Source organism: Limanda limanda, chromosome 16, assembly GCF_963576545.1.
Source record: "Limanda limanda chromosome 16, fLimLim1.1, whole genome shotgun sequence".
In the NCBI taxonomy this organism is placed as follows: domain Eukaryota; kingdom Metazoa; phylum Chordata; class Actinopteri; order Pleuronectiformes; family Pleuronectidae; genus Limanda; species Limanda limanda.
The window spans coordinates 25,299,817-25,325,358 of NC_083651.1; the positions used below are offsets into that span (position 1 = coordinate 25,299,817).

General features: G+C 41.7%; 1 pseudogene; it reads right to left on the bottom strand.

The window, feature by feature from the left end:
* Positions 1-664: 664 nt before the first annotated feature.
* The window catches only part of LOC133021301 (uncharacterized), a 69,375-nt pseudogene continuing 44,497 nt past the window's right edge, over positions 665-25,542 (bottom strand).

A 25,542-nucleotide genomic window follows, 5' to 3' on the forward strand; every position in this document is an offset into this window, starting at 1 on the left:
TATTTATGAACACTGCTGTGTTTCAGTATGAACCCTACAAAACAAACATCAGTTCAAACATGCACTGGACTCCACAGATCCTCCATATTTTCTCTGGAGGAGGTGCACGTCAGAACGCAAATATCAGAGTGATACACTCTGCAGTTTCTATGGACTTCATGTGGGTGTGTCTTCTGTCCCGATGCTGTGCTGCGCTGCATAAACTGTGCTCTATGAACTGTATGAAAGACAAACAGACCCAACTCTGAGATGGTATTTTATCATTTAGCCATTATTAATGTGAACGATAATGTGATATATTACAACAGTTGTGATCTACTGCTAAAGAGGTTTTGCCTCCCTTATGTGTGTATGTAGGGAACAATAAACCAATATAGCTGTTGACAATTTCAGTCTGCAGACCAGCAAACTGACATTGTTCTTTATATATATATATATATGAGTAAATTATTCTAATTGAGGTTGTTGTGTTTTTAGTCTGAATTTTTCTTCTAGTGTGAGTGATTCTGAGCTACATGATAAACACAGATTAACCAGCCCCAACAAATTCCATTCCACTGGTGATCAGAAATACATTTTGCCCACTTGCATGTCACTTATCTTCTTGCCAGCTGAATGAGAAACACTGGAATTCTCAGATACCACAGAGAATTGTTTTAGTTTCTCAAACAGACGAGTTGTAGTTGGTGGTGGCAAAGGATGGAGGCAGGGTCACCTCTGATGCAGGTTGCCACTCCGGCGGCTGTTCATCTCCCAAGCCGAACTTGCATTTCATCTCTTTTTGCTCTTTGCCCTCCAGCCAGACCTCTTTATCCCCCCCAGGACCCTGTGTGCCCATCCAACCCCTGCAGCCCTGCTGCAGGCTGGGCAGAATGACAACACCATGGCAGGGCCTTTGGCTCAATGGCAGACAGAATCTATTAGCTCCCAGATGATACATAAAGAGTAGTGAGTAGAAAAAGTAGAGCTAAAACAGGAGCAAATAAAAGAAAAATGTTGTTTGAGATATTAGACATCCACAAGGAATCCTTTTTTGCCACCAAAACAAATCTAAACAAATCAACTAAGAATGATAAGTAGCTTCTCCCTCAGGTTGGGCCCAGCACTTTCAAGCAGAGGAGTGTTCTCCCACTCTGCCAAGACCATCCTGATGAGGCTCAGTGGAGACCATGCTCTTGAAAGTACTCTGCTCCACAAAATTGTTTTTCTGTGTGTGTGGTCTACATCCTTCTTTCTGTCAATAACCTTATTTAACCCACTTGCAGCTACTTTAGCTTGACATTCCTCTCCTTTTTGACCCTCTGCTCAATCTTCTACAAAGTGTATTCCCTTTTTACTCTCTGCTCTGCCTGCCCATTATTTGCATAACTTATTTTATTTTATCACAGGTAATCTACATTTTTCAATATATGTATTTTTTCATAAGCTTCTCCAGAGACTCTCTTTGAACTGTATTATATTATCCTGTATGTGTGAACACAAATGTACAAATCAGATGAACCAGACATTAATGGACATCACCCTGGCACCTCCCCAATACACTGTGTGTGCTATGACAAATTAAGTCTGTGTGAATCGTGCATGTGATGACTGCCGAGAGGATTCAGGATTCAGTGAGTGGGTGTGCTGCACGCTGTAAACACAGACAGTGTGAATTGGATGATTAAATTCAGCCAGACTGACGTTGAGCTGGAACTGAGGTATACGTAGCTTCGCAGTGGAGAAAGCAAAGGTTGGAGGCATGGGATCATCTGAGAGCTGGCTCTGCAAAAATTTGACTAACATTACAGTTTTATGGGCAAGTATCTGTCTCCAGGCTCACTTTGTTCCCTTGATATTGAAAGTGTGTGCACACATACAACAGCTTTTGAGTGAGACATATCAAGCTTGGTCTTGTTCCATCTTTTGAACCTGCTGTGGCTGAGGGGGTAGAGCGGTTGTCCTCTTACCAGAAGCTTGGTGGTTCGAAACCAAGTCTTCCCCAACCTGCATCCTAAAGTGTCCTGAGGCAAGATATCTTACCCCAACATAGAAAAAGTGCTGCCCATAAATGCACTAACAGCATATCTCCCTCTGCATCTATTTTATATTCTATATTCCAATTCTAGAGGAGTCCACTCATGTCTATATTGTGTCTTGCATGCCTTGTCTGACTGTCAGGCTATCTTTGTCTCCAAATCACCATTTTCACTACAATAATTATTTTTCAGTCCTGCTTTCTGGAAGTTTTGACTAGGGAAGTTGTCAAATGAGGCAGAGGATTGAATGCACATTGAAAAAATAAGCTGTTTATTAAGAAGTAAAGGCAGAGTTAACTGAAATGCAATAATTAATAAAGATACATATATACAATGGTCACAAGTGTGTCTTTAATTTATTTTGACTCCACATCCCATGAAATTCACTTGACTAAGAATTTGATTGTGTATTTTGGATCTCACTCTATTAAACTTGTATCATATTTAAATTAATTGAACAAAGCAAATTATGTTAATCCTTCAGGTGACATGCAGCACATCACGTCATCTATGCCTGTGACAGCTTGTAGCATAACCATTACTGAGACTAACTAAGACTTGCAGGTGAAAACTGCACCTGAACTTCAATATTGCCTTGACACAAAGGGTTGGGGACTTCTTACTTAGGACCTCCCGCTGTGTTGTGAATGTGTGAAAGGCAAACTGGAAAAACTCTATATATGGCTTTACTTATACAAAAAAGGTCCTCCATTTTATCCTTTGTTTTTTATTTTATTTTTTCAATGGCACCATTTAAGCACCAAGACTGTTTTAAATGTATAAATTTAGCACCAGTAACTTAAAAAAAACAAATGTTACACAAGTTGATGAAATGCTGCAGCTCCTTTCCAAAGCTTCTTGCCTCAACAGATCCAAACTGATACTCCTGCCAAATATAGGACAACCCTCTCGATTTGAGACTCTTTATGAGGACAAAAAACACTTCTACACAAATTCTATCGGGAAAAATCCGAGAATCTATTCATCCAAGGAAAAGAGAGTCACCGACATTGAAGCCTTTCTTCTTGTATAATAGAAATATGAAATTGTAATATATGAAAGTCCCATTTGTGTAGCTCATCAGTCACTCCCTCACACTAGTTCCTGCCAGGTTCTGGGAAGCTGTCAAAATCATTTTTCTCTTGAAGCTGGTCTTTTAAGATCATCATCCATGACATTTGAAATGCTTTGTTTAACAGATTTGCCATTGGGAGACACTATAAAGTTGTTTTCAGTCATCATGAATCTATGTTGCAGCAAAACACTAAACGCAGGGGTTTCGAGACTCCTGCTGATATGGCGTTTCCTAAAGCTTGCACAGAGAGAGAGAGTTAAGGCCAATTTATGCTTGTGCGTATTTTGTCAAACGGATAGATAAGACCGCCCTATCCGTCGTGGAACGCCCTCTCCAAGCGCCTCGGAGAGCTTTTCGTACACCTCTGATTTTTCTAACTGTCCGTGTTTATGTCGGAGAGCCCACGGACAGCTCTTGGCTGTGATTGGTCCGCAAACGACATCATTTCCGTATGACGTCATTTCCGTACGACGTAATTTCTGTTCGACGTCATTTCCGGACCTATAACTTCCTGATTCACAATAAACACATACACAACTACGATTCTACGATTAATGTGACGTGTCTGTTAAGCCAGCGGAGTTGTCCGGCTGACGGTGGCTCGTTAGAGCACTGACAGCATGTGTGCACGGTCACAGACGGTTATAACGAGTTTTCAAAACGGCGCTAGCGGGCTAGGCTAGCGGGCTAGCCACCATGCTAACTGCGGTGGTAACAGTGCAAAAACCCGCCGTCACGACTTTAATTCCACTTCTATCATGACACTGTTTCTATAATACCGCCAGGTTAGAAGCAAACACTGGGTAGTAGTTAGTGTCGGGAGTCCCTGCTGACTGTGTGTGGAAGCTGAGGTTGAAGCTAGCTGGGAGGGGAGCTAGCTAGCTCCGGCTAGCTTCAAGCTACAAGCTGTGGAATCAGCAACACAGTTCGGAAACAAGACCGGGGAACCGCTGCGCTAAGAAACGATAACATCAGCATTTTGACCCGCTGGGTTGCACTTTATTTAGTTCTGTTAGTTGCCATGGTTCAGTGTGTGAAGACAAGCCGATAGAGATAAGCAGACACACGTGGACTTCTTCTTCCCAAAATTGGGGTAGGCTTCTCTGAGCTCGTCTTCCGTTGCGCCACCTATGGGTTTGGCGGTGAATTTTTTTCGACATACAGTGGTCGGATTAGTAAAAATCAAAAAGACTCTTCGACCTATGTGGAGCCCTCTCCGAGAAACGGATACGTAGAAGTATATAAGAGCCTTTAGTAACTGCATGCACCTGAAAGCATGCTGCTAAGATGTGGTTCTTCAAACTACAACTTTGTTCTCACTCGAGGAAGAAGATGGTGAAAATATGCAAACCAGGGATGTTGAGCTTGAGTAGAGAAGATCGATCAGTTTTGTTGAAACCTAGGGTAATCTTTATGTGGTTCTTTAAATTTACTTAAATGGCAATACTGTGGCAGGGCCTATGTATGTAGTATTGCCATGGCAACTGGTTTCCATATGGTTGTGCTAGACTGATGTTGAGCTTCCTATCAGAACGGACCTCCAAGAGGTCAAAGGCAAGATCTTTCCCCACAGTGTGTCAAACATCTCCACTGGTGCCAAGCATCAGTGTAACCTTCCTTTCATGTGGTGTGTGTGTGTGAAAAAATGCCCTTTAGACTGATTTCACACATGAGGTAAACTCCAGAATATCTCCTGACTTTCTTGGTATGTATGTGAGACTGCAAATGTCTGAGTGACATGCTCCTGACATCAAACAAAAATAATATAAATATCTCAGGACAAAAAAGCAGTTCCACACACTGGCAAAGCTGGAGATAAGAACTGACGCTGGTGTTGATGTGCTGTAACATGTGATCTTCGCAGCAGAATAAAAAGGTTACATCCTGCCTCTGCCTGCTGCACCAGCCCTCACCTGAACGCTCTGAAGATTCCTGTGGTTGTGAACCTGTACGAGCAGAGGAGCTCCTGTTGCTTTGATCATATGTGAAAGGGAAACTGGAGAAAGTCCAAATCACATTATCCAGATATTCTCCAGGGTTCGTGTCTGAAAATGTCTTTACAATGCGTTCGCCTGAACTATGTTCCAGAGATGAAACAAGATAAAGCTTCACATGTCTCGCTCAAAAGCTTTTGTATGTGTGCACACACTTTCATTATCAAGGGTACAACGTGAGCCTGGAGACAGAGACTTTACCATAAAACTGTACTGTCAGTCAACTTTTTGCAGAGCCAGCTCTCAGGTGATTTCCTGACTCCAACCTTTGCTTTCTCCACTGCCAAGCTACGAAGTTCAGTCACAGCTCCATGTAGGACACACGTCAGTCTGTCAGTCTGGCTGAATTTAATCATCCAATTTACTCGGACTCTGAAATGGGGCAAGAACAAACAGCCTGATTAGCCCTGAGCGTGAGTGGAATGTTTCCTCTCTTCCCATAATCCAGCGGGGCTTTGAAATGTGCCCCTTTTGATCAGCGACAACTGAGTGATGGCCGGCTGGAGACTGTACAGTACATACGCAAACATACGCATGTACAAACTCCCTAACAAAGGCACATATTCAGTTCTTTTTTTAGTACACTTACAGAGCTTGAGGCAACATTTACATGGGAGAATTTTGATTTTAGGCACATTTTGCCCCAAAACGAGGACAGATGTGATGTGTAATTTTCCCTCATCAGATTTCCACACTGGCCTCAGCCTGTAAGAAATAATTTGTTTCTCTTTAGCTGTTGCCACGAAGAGGAAACGTCAACTTGGCCCATCAAAATGAATTGCATCAAATCATACAGACCTCCAGCCAACCGCTTCAAACTCCCCATGTCCCCCTCTAGTACCCCTCACCTCTACAACATCTCGGCAATCACTTGTGTAAACCGACTTAGGGTAATTGAATGTTTTTCTTTGACATTCATTCATGTCATTTCTCAGCTGCTGACAGGAACATTCTTCTTCTTCCATCATGCACACGCTGCCTTGATTCTGATTAAAAGATGATTATGACTGTAGTAAAATTACCTCCTAATCAGTCCTGGAATTATGAGATTGTAGTAATGATTGTATCATTAATGGTGATCTCAACATTTCCTCACAGAGGCTTTTAAACATGAGTGATTTCCTCAATGGTTTAATGAGAAGAGGAGATTTAACTAAGGGTTTACAGCTAACAGCTCCAGGGTGAGGTTCTGTTAGTGTACAGGGAGCTGATGTCACAGAATCTTTGACGTAGAGTAAAGCTGCAATCAGACTATACAAATATATCATGCTGAAAGTAAAGTCACAAGGGAAAAGTAGTATTTATTACAAATTAACTTTTTTCTTTTTTGTAGTTCTGGTTTTACTAATATACAGAGCAAGAAAACTTTTGAAGTCAAAAAGACCTCTGCAAAGCACAAAAGGTCAAAATTTCAAACAAAAAACAGTGTGTGAAGATTATCATCTAATTTTACTTCCTGATTCATGTTTGACTTACAATGCTTGCCGAAGCAGTGTGTAATTAAAGTCACATCATTAAAAAATGGTTTTATTGTTGTGGCTGACGTAAGCCACACACACACACACACACACACCTTTTTAAATCCATCCATCCATCCAAAATTGAGAGCACATTTTAAACAAATCTCTATCCATGTTTTCCATCCAGTGCTTTTATGTGAATATTCAGATGCAGGCAATCATTCTGCAGTGAGGTGTCAATAAATATCACGATGAAGTGATTAAAATGAAAAGACTGCCGGTTCAAGGAGGAGAAAATAGGAGGAAAGTAGCCAGGCTATCTCTCTTTTGTCATTTGTTATGCTACTTTTTGTGGCACTTTGTGTGAACCCCTGCGTGCGACACTGTGAATATCTTTTTCATGAGTCTGTCTCCTTCATCTGTTTTCACTACCCTCCCTGTTGCCGTTGGGATCAGGCATAAACACATGATTTTAAACGTGGTCGGACAGCACACACTAGTTCCAACAGATCATTAACTGGCCCTTAGCAACAAGAAAGGTCGAAACGTTTGTTGGAAAAAGCTAATAGTTAAAAAAAGAACTTAAACAATCATCCAGAAACATTAAACTCTTTTTAGACACGAGATATTTAAAATCATGGCTTCATTTACACGTTGTCGTTGGTATTATGGATATTTGATTTTCACTTCATGTTTTTTATGCCCTCAGACATGACTGAAACATCTGCATATTGCTCAGTGCTTGCACAGTATTTGGGAACTGGAGTGTGAGAGAAAGCTGAGACAGAACAGTGGTGAGTTAAAAATGCTATAAATAGGATGAGAAGGATGTTTTTTTGTGCTCTCACAGGCAGCAACATGGGTGGAATTTAAAAACGTGTTTTCTGTTGAAGCATTATTTAATGACAATCGTCCCTGTCTTTCCAATCAGTATTTAACAGTTGTTTTTTTTAATCTATTGTCACAGTTGCACAGCAGGGAGTAACTTTGTTTTTGTAAAGGACTTAAAATACTCTTCCACTGTGTTTCCTACTTGTACTAGTAAGTGATTTAATTTTCACTTTGCATATTAGAAGATGATTCATTAATCGCGATTAAAAGTTTGTTTTTCTTCTAAAGACTAAATCTAATGAATTAACGAGTAATCACTTCAGACAGCCTGTATTTTACACAATGCTGTGTTTTCGAAGAGACTCAGGCCTATAACACCTACCTATAAAGTGGCAGCCAGGTCGTTAAATATCATGTATGATAAATTGTGTAAAAAAAAATATTTAAAAACAACAGTGTCCTTGGAAACAATAACACTGCTTCTTTCTTCAGTGAAACATCCAGATTAGTAAAAGGTAAAAAAAAAAGGTGTATTTGAGACACCATTACGAATACGTATTCTCCACATAGGCTTTAGTGGAGAATACGTAATTTACCCTCCACACCCGACATTGAACGGAGCGAACAGCGGAGAAGTTCTTGAAGATGGATGACATTGTGGCGTGCACTCATGGGTGTGTCCTCTCACCCAGTGGGTTGATGGGTAATGTTAAAGGCTGTAGCTATATATACTTCCCGTATGGGGAACATGTGCCAGTTCTTCCTGACTACTGAATAAACGACAGTAAACAGTACCTGCGTCTCTGCCTTTCCTTGTCTTGCCACAATGGTGACCCCGTTTTTTGGACATGTTCGAGGTAGAGGAGGATAGTGTCCCTTCCTCATCGGGGGAAGACGTATTTTCTTCCCCAGCGCCCGTGGACCGTGTCTCCACAACGACCATCGCGCCGTAGCTTCCGCGATCGACCAGCTCTGCGGAGCATGTTAAACTGCCAGAGTTTTGGCAGAACGACCCCGCGCCGTGGTTTCAGCACGTCGAGGCTCTCTTCCATCTGCGAGGAGTAATGGCAGACGACTCCAGGTATTTTTTGGTGGTCGCGGCTTTGGACCAGCAATCCACCCGGCGCGTGATGCAGCTCCTGCAAGCCCCGCCGCTGCGCGGAAAGTACGCCGCCCTCAAGCAGCTTCTCTTCCGGCGCTACAGCTTGTCAGCCGCGGAGAGAGCAGACAAGCTACTGTCGCTTCCCGGTTTGGGCGATGGTTCGGCAGTGGACCTGATGGACGAGATGCTGTCGTTGGTGGGCTCCGAGGATGAGGGTTTCCTGTTCCCGCACATCTTTCTGCGCCAGCTCCCGCTGCAGGTGCGCGCAGCCCTCGCCAACTCTTCTTGATTGGCGGCCGGCGACTTCCGTGGATTGGCTGAGCAGGCGGACCGGATCCTGCTGACTTTGAGGAACGTCTCCGTGCAGAGTGTGGCCGTGGAGTCCTCGCAGTCGACGTTGGAGAACGAGGTTCCGGCATTGACGGCTGCAGTTTCCACCCGCAGACAGCGCGGCCAGCTGTGTTTCTTCCATCAGCGCTTCGGCAGCAAGGCGCGCCGCTGCGTTCCTCCGTGCGCGTTCGAGGCACCGGGAAACGGAAGAGCCGGCGCTCGGTAGCAGCCGTGGGCGCTGGCGATCAAGAGGAGCTGTTGTTCGTTCATGTCTCCATATCAGGTAATCAGTTCCTGGTGGACTCCGGCTTGCAGAAGAGCCTTCTCCCTCCTCCAGCTACGGACCTCTCGGCCCGTGGCAGTGGTCCGTGTCTGACAGCGGCTAACGGCTCGGCTATAGAGACGTTTGGTACCAAGTCTGTGACTGTGTGTTTCAATGGACGCAAATTTCTGTGTGACTTTGTTGTAGCATCCATTACGGTTCCTATTATCGGAGCAGATTTTCTGTGCACTAATGGGTTGTTAGTGGATGTAGCTAATCGCAGGCTCATTGTTGCTGTGTCTTTTCCGTGTCAGTCACGGGGACCCGGGCCGTTAACACACGCTAATTTCACGGCGTCAAAGGATGTCTTCCAGCGCTTACTGGCGGAATTTCCTTCGCTGACAACGCCCGCAGTTTCTGCCGCGGTTACTAAACACGGCGTGGAACATTTCATTCCCACTGCGGGTACGCCCGTTTTTGCACGTTCGCGTCGCCTCGACACCGTGAAGTTAGCCACCGCGAAGGAGGAGTTTGCTACCATGGAGCGTTTGGGGATCGTTAGGCGGTCCAACAGCCCGTGGGCTTCGCTGCTCCACATGGTGCCCAAGGCGGACGGTTCTTGGCGGCCGTGCGGCGACTTCCGCCGTTTAAATAACATTACGGCCCATGACCGTTACCCCATTCCGCATATTCAGGATTTTTCGATTCGTCTGGCGGGCATGACAATTTTTTCTAAATACGATTTGGTGCGAGGTTATCATCAGGTGCCTGTGCGGGCAGAGGACGTGCCCAAGACTGCTGTCATTACACCGTTTGGGCTTTTCGAGTTCCTGCGAATGCCGTTCGGCCTTAAAGGCGCAGCGCAGACGTTTCAGCGCTTGATGGACTCGGTGCTACGTGACCTCGCGTTTGTTTTCGTCTATTTGGACGACATCTTGGTGGCCAGCCCGTCGGCTGATGAGCATTTGTCGCACCTTAGGCAGGTTTTCCAGCACCTTGATGGGCATGGTCTCATTGTCAACACAGCCAAGTGCCAGTTTGGGCTGTCTGTCATAGACTTTTTGGGCCATCGCATTTCGTCGCAGGGTGCGGTTCCTTTGCCCTCGAAGGTGCATGCAGTTGCGGATTTTCCCCGTCCGGTCTCGGTCAGGTCGCTACAGGAGTTTTTGGGCATGGTAAACTTTTACAATCGTTTCTTGCCTAGTGCGGCCCAACTCCTGCAACCATTGTATGGTGCTTTGAAGCTTAAGAAAGCCAAGGACCAGGTTGACTGGACCCCTGTGAGGATCCAGGCTTTTGAGGGGGCTAAGGCTGCCCTGGCTAACGCGCATTTCTGGCGCAACCCGCGTCTCGGGCGCCCATCGCCCTCACGACCGATGCTTCGGATGTGGCTGTTGGTGCAGTTGTTGAACAGCGTGTTGCGGGTGCGTGGCAGCCCCTTGCATTTTTTAGCCGCGGTTTGCGAGACAGTGAGCGAAAATACAGTGTGTTTGACCGGGAACTGTTAGCGTTGTACCTGGCTACGCATCATTCCCGTTTCCTGCTGGAAGGCCGCCCTTTCACAGCCTATGTTGACCACATAGGGGAACATGTGCCAGTTCTTCCTGACTACTGAATAAACGACAGTAAACAGTACCTGCGTCTCTGCCTTTCCTTGTCTTGCCACAACATTAAATTAATAATTGAAGTGGAGAAGTAAAGTGAGCTGTATGATCCTCAGCACATATTAGGCAAAAATACAAACGTTGGGACGCTGTTGCAGTTAATGTTGGAGCAACAAGTAAGTATATGCTTGAAAAAAATGATTAAATGCGTTTTTTACTGCAGGCTGATAACAGAAAAAGTATGTGATATTATTGGCGCTGCGCGGCGCTTCAGCAGCGCAGAGTAGGACTGCACACATGAACAGGCGCACAAACACACACACAGTTCGAGGAAGATTAAAAAAATGCACATGAGAGGACGGAAGGAGTGGAGTTGCCTGTGTGACGGTCTCTGTTTGCACTGCTGCGTTCTTCATTCACTTCACTTGACTCAGGCTTAGTGAAACAGTTTAACTTTATTTTCTGTAACATAACGGGACACAGTCACAGTTATCTACAAAAGAAAAGTTGCATATTACTAAACCAGTTTCATGCACTAAAATAACCATTAGAAACTAACTAAAACACTAACAGACAGAGCGACACAACTTACTCAGACCGGGGGAATCTGCTTCTGAGATAATAAAGGGTGCGCTGCTACACTAATCCCCAGAAGTTCCTGCTGTGGGCCTTCAAAATAAGACAAACACGGCAAAATAAAAGAAATATAGTTCAGCCAGCGCTGAGCCAGGGTGGCAGCGAGCGGACCCTTGTTTCGCTGGATCCGTTTGATAACCTCCAAGGCAGAATTCCACCGGGTGGCAACATCTTGAACTAGCAACTCTTCTTGCTGTCCTTGTGCAGTTTGCTGTGCTTTCATTCAGACGGGACTTATCATTTGACGGGCTGTGTTTGAAGCGCAACGCTGGCAGCTTGCTCGAGGAGCTGAATTTTCTTCCGCACACCGGATGTAAACAAAGCTGCGTTAACTTCGTTAAAATATTTTATCGCATTAATCTAGGTCACAATAATCTCATAGATTAACGCTTTAACTTTGACAGCCCTAATAAATATATATATTTTTAATAGTGATTTTTAAATCTATCTGAGTATGTTTCAGCTTGTCCTACTGCAGACTGCATTACTGTACAGTTCAGATACAGTGATGCAGGATAGCAATGTAGACGGAGGATTTTTAAAGGGGCTTTAATTCTGGTGTAAACAGTGTTATTAACATCAGTCACTCGAAGGGAGCATGTCAAGATCTGAACAGAGAAGTAATGCATATTTGAAGCTATATCAGAATCAGCTATAGCAAAAACACCAAAATGATACAAAGTTTGTAAGTATGTTTGACAGTTTTGGACAAGAAGCTCCAACACTCATCAGGTTTACAATGGAAATGTGGTTTTCATCTCAGTAAGTTAAATGCATTATGAATGATCACTTATTCAATTACACATATTAAATTGGTCAAAGCTGAGCCAGGGTGACATTTTTTGTTGAACAAGCATATTTTTCTTTTTTTTTTCTTTGAACATGTATGTCTGATACCTCAACAAAACTGTGGTACTGAAGTTAATGAGGTTCTTCGGTCTGAACACAATATCCCAACAGTCACACTCATATTGTGGGAACTCTGCTGTCTAAATTTGTACATTTGACAACATAACAAATCACAAAGCCACCAACAGCCTAAAATATGAAGACACTCATTCATGTAATGCCTTTGACAACACGCGCAACACCAAATGCTACATAAAATTTGCAAAATGTTGTTATTTCTATTCACTATATAATTGCAGAAGTTGATGAGGTAAAACACTAACTTGAATAGAGAACAATTTGGGGATTTTCACAGCAGGCAAAAGCACAAGTTATTGCCATTCAACCCACTAATGTTGAACAGCACAGGTTAAGCATCAGTGTTTCACCTGACTCAACACCACTCAGGGCTTTATCAGGCAGAGATCTCAGGCAGAAAACAACATGAACAACAGATCACAATTGTCCCACTTTTGTCATGGAAAGCAGATGCTGAAGTGATGCATTCTGTAGCTGGAGCTCTCCCCTCTTTTAATTTTTTAATTAAGGTGAGAAATTGAGTGCTAAAAGCAATTTGCAGCTTCAGCCTGCCTAGTCGCATCTGGATTAGTGCTGTGTTTTCCCCCCTCCAGCTCTTTTCTTTCTCTGTCTCACCTACTCAAATCTTACACCATCCCCGCTTGTACTCTCGGGTTTTGAAGAGTCTGCTTGGAAACCGTTATTTAAGATATTCAGTGAGGTGTCTCACGTTTTAATTAACTCCCCTTCTCCTCTTGGAGGTAGAAAGAAACCAAGTTTTACTGCCTTTGTCTCCCACAAATGAACACAGTCTGTTACCTGCCAGACAGAGCCAAACGAGGTTAGCTAGATATATATACTGCTGAGTGGTGACCTCTAATTTGAATGAACATGACTGATTGCAATAAGTTTGGGGGCTTGGAGGAAGCTGTCACTGAGATGGAAATCCAACAGATCAATAGATGTTAGTATTCTGCGGTGGTTGATGCTCAGTATACTGTATCTCCAGCTGTTAAGGCACTGTGTGCTAGTTCCAATGCAGGCTCCTCCATCCAGGAGGGAACCTTTCACTAGAAACTTCAGAGGATATAACTCCTGTAGGGATGAATAAGATGACAGAAAGGAGATGTGTGCCAGGTTTCATGACAGTCCCTCCAATAGTTGTCAAGACATCACTGAAAAACCACAACTGTCAATCTCCAGAGGTGTGATAAACCACTAATATCTGTATCAAATGTGTTGCTAATTGATCCCACAGATGTTAAGATGTTTTGCTGGATCAGTGAAAATGTTTACCTGCCTGTGGTTGAAATCATCCTCTGAATACATTCATCAATTTCAAAAATAATCCACCCAATAGTTGCCTTTCAGTGTAGAACAAAGGTAGATGGCCCCATCAACCAGCAATGCTAACTCCAGTCATTAGCATTCTTTTCTGTTATACAGAATGTAAATCTAAATTTGTATCTATTAATACTTAAATCACACATCATATCTTAATGAACAAATTATTCAATTTCAAAATCTTTACTGATGTACATTGTATAATTTGTTGAGAACCAAATGACATAACAATAGTAAATGGAAACCAATACCAACAACCCATTGTGGGCTGGATTCAAAACACACCGAAAATCATGAAATCAAAGGCTGATCCAACTTGCATGAATTTCCTCACAACAAATCATAATGTGACTCAGTAGTGTGTATGGCCCAAGCATCCCTGTATGCACTCACTACACTGTCTGGGCATGCTCCTGATGAGTTGGCAGGTGGTGTCCTGGGGGGTCTCCTCCCAGACCTGGATCACTGGTTCAGTTAACCAAGTTTGTGATCTTCAAAATTGAGTCAATCCACTTCAAAAGGTTGACAAAAAAAAAGAAGGTGAGAGGAGGCTAAATAAAAAAGGAGTTGGTATTGGTGAGAAAAATTACCTGGATAAACACTTCCACGAAGCACTGACACTACTCTATGTGCAAAAACAGAACATAGGTTAGTGGGGTGATAGAGTTATACTTGTAAAGATTATTAGGTATAAAATACAAAACGCTTGTGAAATGGAGGCTGTGAAAGCATTCGGGCGACGAGCAGCATTCCTCACACGTGTGCCCTGAAGCATCACTCAGCTCCATCAGCTTATTGAATGACATGCACAATGTAGTCTATTCCTAACATGTCCTCTGTCTATCAAACAAACCATTTGAACCATTATCAAAGTGTTTATGGCTGCAGCAGTCAGCCCAAACATGTTTCCTCCTATTATCTTCACTCCATCTCTCCAACCACTGTGTTTATCTTTTCCTTCTGTGAAAAGGGACATCAACATTTCTGTTGGGTTTGGGAAGCCTTCCAGCATAGTACAAATGGAGGGACACAATTCCCTTTCCTCCCTTAGCCATGTAAACATATCAAATGGGAAGAATATGAGATTTCCCCTGCAGCTCACAACAATCAAATGTTTGTTTGAGTGGACTGGGGGTGGAGAGATGATGAAGATGATGAGGCTGCCTCGCCCGAACTGTCTACAGGATAATTCAAAACACACAGTAAAATATTAACAGGGCTTATTGTAGGCTGAGGACACCCTCCACGAGAGGCCCTGGGACTGTGACTTCTGGTTATTCAGAGTGATTATGTGGGTGGGCTAAACAGGGAAATCAGATACCCTTCATTCTCAATCTCTTGTCCCTGACCTATCAGTGAAAGCTGAGCTGCTGAGATATGTTGTTTGCCTGTTTGTCACTTTGCTCCTTGGGATTATCACAAGCTTAGAGGACAAACAAAATGGTGGATGGCGAGCGGATCATCTTGCTCCTGTGACCATGGAGCAACCACTGTTGTTTACTCAGCTCAGTATGTGGTGGCTTTTTGTGCTCTGTAGAAACTGTGGAATCAGTGAATTCTTTCTGAGTGTTTGAGAAATAGTCCTACTCTCTGACATTAAGGGGTCGAAGCATCTGCGTCTTTTCGACCTTTACATCTCAAACGATCTGCACAATTAAACAGAGGATATCAAATGTATACACCATTCCTTTAGAGTGAGGTCTCCCAATCAGACAGGACAGAGACACTAAACAGGAAGAAGTATTATATTTTCTCCTGCCTTCGCAAAAATAAACACAAAAGCACTGATTGCAGTTCATTGAGAGTAGGTCCTGTATTATGTGAAACCACACAGAATGGTCAGCTGATTATCGGGACAGTGAGCTTTGCATCCACGCTGGCACAGTAATAAAGAGCGTTGTGTCTGCATGATACCAACGCTGACTCACTTTACCAATTGTGCGGACCAATTAAGCCTGTTTCAAATGAGTTTCAACAGGGTCTATCCTTGTCAAACCGTTGTGTTTGTGTGGTCTGATTAATTACTTTTTGATGTTTTCTGTTTCTGTTCTATTCTCTCTGTTGAATGGTAATGAGGACGTGTGGACCTGTCAGTCAGGCCAGCTGCCATGCCAGAGGAATCCTTCTGTTCAAACAAACATTTTGGCGAGACCTTGTACTTTGCTTGTGAGAGGGAAAGAAAAAAAATAACACAAGCAAATACAATAACTACAGCCCTACATGAACACCCACTAAACTATTTCAAATGAATTCTCTCCAGGTCAAAGCCTCTTCTGAATAGCTCAGGGAGTGGATAATGTTCCTGTTTCAACAGAATGCCAAAATGTATACAGAGCATCCTGCATACATGCTGTGAAGACATACCGTGTGTTTTGTGGAACCTCTGAACCATTGGGAGGTCATTTTTGTTGTTTCCTGATTTTCCATCTTTGTTGGTTCCCTTATTTGTTCTTTTCCCACCGAGTACATTATTCACATTGCCATAGGAACGCGTATACGTGTCTCTACTGTAAAGTATAAAAAGAGTGCTGGGAAGTTGGCCAAGGATGCATGCAGCCAGTCATTTCAGGTAAATGTTTGGGACCAGGTTTAAGACAAGGATGGGGTTGTCTACCTCAATTAACTTCCATCAAAGTGCCCTTTAGCAAAGAACTGACCTCTACTGTTGTTATGCAGCTACTCAGCAGGCAACAAAAAGGCGGTAGAAGAGGGCAGACAAGGGAGGAGTGTGCCAAGCTTGTCATTTTCTTCCCTTCTGGCCCAAAATAGATGTTTAAGACATTATAATGAAGAAATGATTTACTATATCATAAAGCCTTATACCTACTAATTCCCAAAACATCAGTCTGTCTGTGTCTTGCAAAGCCCAATTTTATCGGCTTCACACTTGGCATGTATATTATAAATTTCCCAAGATAGCGCTGTGCTAATTTTGGCAACTTTTGCTCTGAAGCAGACAGTGGGGACAAGGCAGTGTACCTTCAGTCTTTGGACAGGGTTAAACATGTCTACTTTTACGTTCTCAGATAAACTACAGCAGCGGTCTGTAACTAGGTCACCATGCAGCTCAGAATTGCAGCCAGATTATTTTGTGTTTTTATTTCTCCATATCGTACTGACAGCCACAGACGGACTGACTCGTGTTGTGTGCTGGTCTCAGTCATGGCATCAACTTCCACAAAATTACTTATTGTTTGGGGATCTGTCTTCAAATTAAAATCACAATGGCTGTTTTGAGGCAGCAATGGTTTGTATGGAGGTCAATTACAGAGCTTTTACTTTTAAAGTTGTGAAGATTTTGTTGATTGTTTAACATACGTCTGATGAAGCCAACACGCAATGTGTGAAATTATTCAAACTTGTATATGAGCCACACACTAACAGCAGTTAGTGAATTCAGTCTTAAGTTATGAAAAACCTTTGAGTATGAAACCTTAACTGCATTTAAACCAGGTAGGTAGATAAACACAATTAAACCATAAAAAGTGACATTATACTGTAGAAATGTTTGAGGAGGACTCACTACTGACAAGGAATTATATTGGAGTAGCTCGAGAACATAAACACAAAGCAAACGGTGTGTAGAACGGGACTGCACTATCGTCTTAGCACAATGTACAATCCACTGGTCAATGAGAAAAGGGGAAATGGTTTGTATTTATATGGCACTTTTCTGGTCTTGATGATCAGTCAAAGAATTTTACAGTACAGTTGTTGCCATTCACACACACATTCATAAAGTGCATCTATAGGCAGCATTTTTTCTATGAGAACGACACAGCCGGGTCAGTAGAAGTCAGACTGCATTTGCAAATGATGAGGCTAATGTGTTTTTGGCCATTGGTTGGCCATTCATCGATTGAAGATAGTTTTGGGGAAAAATTGTCAAATAACATGGGAAGCTCGGTATGGATGTTTCTGTAAATGTGAAGCAGTGCCTTGATAGAAAAGAGAATGTGTACTCGGCACACCTTACAAATTAAGATTGAACTTAATATAGCCTGAGCTATTATCTCCTAAACCTCTGAGACCAAGCCTTTCGTACGGATTCTTGATCAGTTCTTAAAGAACAACATATGATTGTAATCTTTGGCCAGGAGCATAAATTACTAATATGAAATAAAATTATTTATTTATTTAATTTTCATCAATTCACAGCATTCTGTGGCAATTGTGGTGAAGGGCAACTTGACAAGAAGTTAGTTCAAAGAGCAGAAACTTTCATTTTGTTTTCCACTAGCCTCAAATGATAACTGTACACAACCTTACAAAATACTGAAATAAATCATAGTGTTGTAAAAGACCGTTAAATGACTGAAGGCCCTGATGTCAGGAGAGTATGAGATCTGTATCAAGCTTACTGTGTGACATCTGTTTCATGGCACCTTATATCCACCTTATATCCAGAGATAAACCTCTGTTCTGTATTCATACAGAGATATGATAGCCATGACGAAGCAGCTATGAGCTAAGACAAACACATTCCAGAGTCACTGTGAGTCCTGAGCCTTTGCATGGAGCCTTCCAGTAATTAACATTTTTTGAAATGCCCCTTTCCATTTCAGACTCAGTCTTCTGGTAAAAAGCTGACCCACAGTTCATCTGCAAAAGCAGATTATTATGATCCTTTGCTTTGTTGTTAGTGAAAAGTAAAAGTTATATGATATGCTCGATTATCACAAAGCAAATCATTCTCTTTTCCTAAACTTTGTGTTCCTTTCCACAGCCTTAACTGGATGATTATTATGATTACCATCATGAAACAGGTCTGGTAGGACAAGTCTGCCAGAAATTGTTGTACTTGTTTGCAGTTGCTGTTAACAGGAATCCCAGAAATAACTGCAGACGGAGCCACAGCACCACAAAGTTATTTATCTTGCACTACCTATATTACATGCCTGAACTTGTTACCTCCAAGGACAAACAGAGAGGGACTCTATGAAAAGAAAAAGGCTTTCTTTTAAATTTTAGCTTGAGTAGGGATGGTTGACAAGAGCAATATTTCACAACGAAATGGCTGAAGAAGTGTGAAAAATATGTGTGATACAATTAAATGCCATTCAGATGATTTATTTGGTTCTAATTATTGTTATGTATCGCTAGGTAAGTAAGAACAAAATAATCTTGGGTGGCAGCTCTCTGTCTAGCGCCTTTTCTATTGTCTGTATAATTCACTTATTCATCATAGATCAAAATATACACATCTTGATCCTTTTTCTATATATTTGTATCTTGCTACAATCTGGCCAGCGTATCTTTTATAGAGTGTGTCCCCAGCAGGTTTTTACCAATATGGCCTTTCATCTTGGTATTACAAAATAAATAGAGAGAAATTGTCTGTTATCGGACATTCAGTGCCCCTCAGCCTGTGATGCACTTAAAATGGTTACAGATTTCATCTACATTTCTAAAGCCAACAATGTTTTACAATGGGGCATGCTTCACATGTACATCTGCACAACCATGGAAAAGTGATGTTTTCCATTTAACAGTCTTTTTCTGCACAATATTTTATTTTTTAACACTAGACATGAAGTATGGTTTGAATTCCTAGTCGTTTTTACCTTAACCTTTTAAACTGGAAAATCCTTTTTTGCCAACAGACGTAGGATTTACGTGAGCCTATACACAGTGAAGTTGTTTTTTTCACCCAGAGAACAAAACACAAAGTCTTGGTCCTGGTTACTCTAAACCACCTTTCTTCTAGATTGAGGCATCGTTCAATTGGCTGTTTTGGATTTAAAACTCAGAAACCTGGTTGACAACACATTGTTGAAGTAATGTTATCGACTAACGTTACCTCATCAAATGGCTGCAGGAGCTGCACCCACCTCAACTACAAAGGAAGTTTTAGACACAAACACTTTTCATGAATATGACAAGTGTCTGTGTTCCCCTGAACTTTCTGTGGAATCAATCAACTGCCTCCCTCCATATCCAGTCCTGGTGTACTGCTCCTACTTCACTCGTCCCAACATACCAGCTTAGCAAAACATAAGGAGAATTTCTTCTGTTTCATTGATATACATGTTTTTGGACTAGACCGAGTGTATTATCAATTAGAAATGGCTTACATTAATTACATATAGCGCAAACACACACACACACACGCACACACACCTAATGACTGCATCACTTTCTTTCTTTTGCTTTCTAGTGCCTTCAATCATACTTTCAATCAATAAAAGTTTTGACACTCTCATAAAACAGAACAGGCCCCTCTGGCGCCGTTCCTTTGCTCTGAAGCAGGAGTTCAAATGTTTAGGTGAGGATTATATATTGCCTTGTGACAGAAGGAGGGGAGGATTTTTTTTTTTTAAAAGGGAGGTTTTTATGTGATCTTATAAATTCCCCAGTTGGACTCGACAAAGGGATCTTATGATGTCATATCCTGTGGAAAGCCTTCGCACAAAAGCAATGTCAGAGTTCACACACTCACCAGATGATGCATTTATGGAAAGACTGTGGCAGAGGCATTCAAAGAAATCCCTTAATGACCATACAGCATGCCGGGATGGGATTGAGGCTGTTTGAAGAGCTTTATATGGATGCTTACTGTGATCTTACAGCATGTTTCCGTTTCACATGTAAACCTGTAGCAAACAAAGACGCACAGGGTTAAGCTTCAGGATAACAAGGAAATATTCCCACATTTGTAAATAAAACAGTTTATGAACCTGACGGATAACTCAAATGTAATAATCAGTCAGTTACTCCACTGTATTTTTCACCAGGGGCAGTTGGCTGTGCATTGGGGAAAAAATAAAGCAGAGCACATTAGTTATAACAAGTAAATTCCAAAGACTACAATACTTAAGCTATTAAGAATCAGTTTACTAAATGGGTTTGTGTGCCGAGTATCTGTTATTTTTGACTCACAACCCAATTCAGTCTTGCAGCAATTCTTTTTAGCAAAGCTTTTTTGGAGTAACTATTGGTGTCAAAGTGTCTTTTAAATGTGACCATTGCTGCCAATTGTACAGAGTCTTACATGCCAAGAAGAATTTTATTAGCAGACAAATTCAGACCAATTGCTCTGTATCAACCATCTGAACTGACTCTTTTCAAAGTCGAAGTGAAGTGGGATACAGGCATCTTTAGCCATTAGTAGTCAGTTTTATTCAGAATATGTTGAGGTGCACTGTTGACTCCCACCTTTGCCTACACTGTTAAATCAGATGGCAGAGCACACATGAGAAAAACATACAGTATGACTGATAGCCACATACAAACACACTAATTCAGTGCATTCTGCTAGCTAATGTTGTATGTGATGAGAAGGATTTCGTCATATGTAACTGGATACATGTTGGCCTATGTATGTGTCCATGAGGGGAAATAATAACAATATGAAAAAGAAGAGACATGGATGTTGATATAAAAACACATAGGCTACACAAAGAAATACAAACACTTGATTTAAACGTGCAAAATGGATTTTTTTTCTGCCTCCAATTCACATTATCACAGCCAAGAGGCTAAAACATTTTCGCTCAGCAGCCTCCAAACTAATGTTGGCAGTGAGACTTTGTTTCAGAATATGAATATTAGCATGGTATTCTGCTCCTGTGGATCAAATACATGGCTTTATTTGTAGATTGGAAGAATAGACTATGCTGGGTTGGAGATCTAAGTCTGTTTATTTTGTGTTTGTTCTCTGTCTGTTATTCAGGGATTTGATTGGTATTATGCAAATAATTGATCAATCGAGAACAATTAGCATTTCAGTTAATCCACAGGCATAAACCAAAAGTCATACATTTCTCTCTTAAAACACCTTCATTATGAAAGGAAATGCAGGGGAGCAGTGGTGCAGTGCAGCAAAGGTCCCCAGAAAAAAAAGAACAGGGACTGCAATTACATCCAAACACCCACATATCTCTATTTTGGATGCACTTCCCCCCCAAAAAACAGAACACAAGACATGTCATTTACAGAGCCTTTACTTAATGCTGTTTGTGGGGGGGCATACGCAATATGATTTCAGTTGGACTTCAATTGTGGGGATTATAAAAGTCATTCCATTCCGCACTAATCAGCCGTAGCAGTAATATCCCAGCAGATATAAATCGGAAATGATCAGCAATAGATTAGCCCATACCACTTTTTCATGGCTGTTATTCATGCCAATATAGAGAAATTGAATCTCTAAACACCATATCATTATGTGTCACGCACTGGTCCAATGCTTAGCTACTTTATCAGGCCTCTCCTGTCTGCCTCATTTTATCCCAGCTTGGACCTAGACACTGACAATACATTTAGCTTTGGTGGCATTACCCCAGAATTACATTGATCTGCCAGCCAACATTGTTCCAACACTGTCCCTTACCAGTGTCTGTTGGATTAGACAGGCAATTGGCAGATGCCTTGACTGGCTAGTAACAGGCTAACAGGAAGTCTGGGATGAATAGGGTACACCACAACCTAGTTATTACAGAGCGTATGTGTGTGTGTGTGTGTGTGTGTGTGTGTGTGTGTGTGTGTGTGTGTGTGTGTGTGTGTGTGTGTGTGTGCGTGTGCGTGTGCGTGGGAGGCAAGCTCACATTCGTAGAAAAGCCTGAATCTAGGGTTATAGCAATTCATGTATTATGCAAATACACTGTAATGAACAGACTCTTGAAAAAACTGAGATTACCAGTATTTTTGTAGGCGTAAATATTTCAACATCATATGAATAAGAGGCTAAAGTCTGCCAACTATTAAAAATAGTTTTCCTGCATTAGGTCCATATGTACGTTACGCCTTATGTTACATTTATTTCACCTTAAACTAATCATTTGTGCTATGTGCTATAAGCTGATATCTGCAGCCGGGCGTATTTCAATGCTTTCCAAATGTACCCAGTTTTATGAGAAGTCCACAGTGATTACAATCAAGTGAGCACAGACCAGCTGATCGGAGGCCTGTGCTTATAACCTTTGCCTATAACCTCCAAATGACGGCCCTTAAACTGGACCATAAACACAGCAGTGTTGTTTCTTGGTATAACTCTGGTAAAGGCAAAATAATTACATACACATATGCATAGATACAAAAAACACAGGTCAGAGGTTTTGGAGACTCAGGTGGAAATGCACAAATCCGAGCTTCCAGTTCCAACCTGCAGTTACATGGGGGGAAATTCAGTGGGCCATCTGGATTTGGATGGACTGTGTCCGATGTAGTGAGAACTGGTGACAGGGTACAAAACGCATTGTCTGAAAACACAACTCTTTTGACTCTCACAGGAGTCTTCATGGATATATTGCCATTATGACACTTTTACAATACAGAGACTGGCTGGAAAATAATTACTGTGGCTCTGCAGGGAGGGCAGTTAGGACTACACTGTTCCCCCCTGAACTGTTGCATGTACTGTTCCCCCCTGACCTGTTGCATGTACTCCAGTCAGTCTCACTGACACTTCCTGATGTTTAAATATAATTGCATATTTTTTGAGTTTTTTTGAAAATTGTAAACTTATACTTGCCCATTACTCAATTACCTAATACATAATACGTAACCATATCGTGCTGTTGAGTAAACAAACCATTAACACAAATTAAACACAAAGGGTATTTTCAAAAATGATTACAGAGAAGTGTTATATATATACGCTAGAGGCTCAGTGTGACTGGGTAAATTTCTTATAAAACACTTTAAGTGTTTTTTAAGACTAGAAACATGGCTGTAAACCTTTACTCCATTTATTAATTTGTATTCAATAGAATCATTGCGTATCATTTAATATAATTATATATTTGTAATAATAGCGCTCAGTATTCAGAGCTGCAGTATTCAGAGCTGCAGTGTTCATACAGCGGAGTCTAACCTCCAGTGGCTCAAACAGCAGTGGCATTAACTGTGGTGGCAGTTTGGACCAGTTTGTTCCTCTGTCAAAACTCTATCTATATGTAATATTAAAGCTTAATGCAGCACTAAATGGTAGATGGAAGCTGCCAGTATCATTTAATAGGCAGCTCTGTTAATTTTGAAATTAAAATTTAAGTCTAAATGAGTTGTGAGTGAATTGTGCACAAATGTGTCTCTTTCCCCATGAGATTTTACGGCTCCATAAATATCGAATAGAAATGTAATTTAAAAGCATGAACATTTCTCTCTGAAGACCTCATTCTAATACAGAAAATAACATAATTGTCTATCACACAACTCAAGAGAGAAAAAGCTGAATGAGGATATAAACTGCTGCCAGGAGATGGGGCATGACAAACTGACGACAGAAGAGAGGAAGAAAAGAGGAGGATCATAAATCAGAGTTGATGGGGGTGTGTAAGGAGGGATCCTCCCACCCACACTGCCTCTGTCCCCTTATATTACTTTAATTGCAGTCGTTTAATAATTCTGAAACTATTTTGCCCTGAGCATGCACTGCTCATAAATCCCCACTTCTGTACACACGCTTAAGCTACACTTAACATTCCTCCATGCCACTTAATCTTTCATCTTTTCATCCATTCCTCTCTGCTGCCTCACCCTCCACCCTGTCTCTGTCTGTCTCTTTTATCCTTTGAGTCGATCCCCTTTCCATCCATCTTCTTCTCTCTGTTCTTTCCCAACCTGTCTACCCTGTCTTTTTTTCTTTTCTTTAATTGTCAGTTTTATCAGTCGTATTTGTTTGTCTCCTTATGTCCTGTTCTAAGCCTGTGGTGGAACATATGCCCAGGAAGAGGTTAGTGCATGTTAGACATTCTTCTTGCTTCTCCCTGAGGTCATTAGGTTTAACCTGAGGGGAGGAAAAGTGCAGTTTGCACCCTCACATTTACCCCTGAGCATGTGTGTGTGAGAGTGTGTGTTGAGTGGTTGAGTGCTCCCTGTCCCTGCAGCTGAAGCTGAAGCAAACCCCTGCTTGCTGTGTGTGTGGGCTTCACATGTGTGCAGAGGTGAGGCCAAGGACTCTCAGGCCTTTCTCCTCTTTTCCCTAAACCATAGGCAGACAGCTGCCGTGTTGCAGCCAATGACACAAGCAGCCCGTCTGCATTTTTCTGTGTGAATGACACTGGGCTCAAACACAGTGACCGTCTCTGTCTCGCAAAAATAACACATGTATAATATAAAACACGTTTGCATAATTAACAAATATATTAGGTGTAATAAGTTTGATGCCACAAAGATTTTACAAACAAAACAAAATTATATCAATCTCTTAGATGCTTTATTATTTTGTATCAACAGACCTGGCAGACATTCTGACATAAATGTACAGTTTACAGACTACAGACCACACACACACACACATACACACACACACACACACTCCTTGCCATTAATCTGGGCTTTAGCATATTAATGTAGGAATTTGAACTCCATTCAAAAAATCTGGTTGGTGTACAGGTTCCACACATGCCATATCTGGAGCAAAGGCAAGCTGCGTTTTGATCAGCCTGGACTAACATGGCCAAATGTTTATACATAAATATATTCCATTCCATTAGGGATCCCATGCCCCTGCAGATGCAGCAGTGCTTATCAAGCAGCTGAGAGGCAAGTAAAGATCATTGGAAGGTTGGGCTCAGAAGCAGGTTGTCATGCATGTACATATTTGCATTGGCTGTGATGTTTGTATTTCAGCAAGTGCATGCTGTCATATCAGAGAATGACGTAAAATGATAAACATGATACACATATAAATGTGCCTCCATTGTGTAAAGCCCTTTTCCTTTTCTTTCTTTTTAACCAATATTACATGGTACATTATCTTGATACTATCTCTTTTTAAAACAGATCTCAAGGCAAATTAGTGTAATGAAGTATATAAATAAGTGTAGTATACCTTTCAAACAATTAAAGATATGTAATTAAAAAAAACTAAGAATAAAACAAACGTTTTTTTAAAAGAAGTTGTTATCTGTAAACACTTGTTAAAAACGTTGTATCTTTCAATAGAACAAATTAGAACAAGTATTAATAATCAGGAAAAGTACAGCTACATGTGTGAGGTCAGCCTCTGTGTGTAAACAAGAGCTTTAGCCCATAACCT